Source organism: Humulus lupulus, chromosome 1 (assembly GCF_963169125.1).
Source record: "Humulus lupulus chromosome 1, drHumLupu1.1, whole genome shotgun sequence".
Taxonomy (NCBI): Eukaryota; Viridiplantae; Streptophyta; class Magnoliopsida; order Rosales; family Cannabaceae; genus Humulus; species Humulus lupulus.
Window position 1 is genome coordinate 142,432,505 of NC_084793.1, and position 572 is coordinate 142,433,076.

General features: G+C 40.6%; 1 non-coding gene across 1 annotated transcript; it reads left to right on the forward strand.

Moving 5' to 3' along the window:
• Nucleotides 1–234: 234 nt before the first annotated feature.
• On the forward strand, nt 235–341 carry LOC133813531 (small nucleolar RNA R71). The gene has a single exon (XR_009884540.1). It is a non-coding gene; the product is annotated as a small nucleolar RNA R71 (small nucleolar RNA).
• Nucleotides 342–572: the final 231 nt, after the last annotated feature.

Sequence of the window (572 nt, forward strand, 5' to 3'; positions counted from 1 at the left end):
ATTGAAGAAACTTGAGCGGTCAAAGTTGTTGATAATTGTCCCATAGCAACTTTTCGACTTGTTGAGGTGCTAGCATTGGGCCATTGATAATTGTTGCTAGCTATCCTCTCCAAAATCTCATAGGATTCATTGTAGGACTTAGAGAGAATAGCCCCATTAACTGAAGCATCCAACACCATGTGAGTGGAAGAATTGAGCCCATTATAGAAAGTTTCCATTTGTATACAATGCGTAATCCCATGGTGTGGGCACTTTCTCAATAACTCCTTGAATCTGTCCCATGCTTCACAAAAGGATTCATCTTCCAGCTGCTAAAAAGACATGATTTCATTGCGAAACTTGGCATTTTTGGTGGGAGGAAAGTACTTCATCAAGAATTTTTCAGCCAACTCATTCCAAGAAGTCACCAAGTCGGGAGTTTAGCCAAGCTCTAGCTCAATCCCTCAAAGAGAAAGGGAATAATTTCAACCTTAGGGCCTTGTCACTCACTACTTGTAGCTTGAAAGAATCACTCACCTTAAAAAATGAACGCAGATGAAGATGAGGATACTTAGTAGGCAGCCCACTTAATT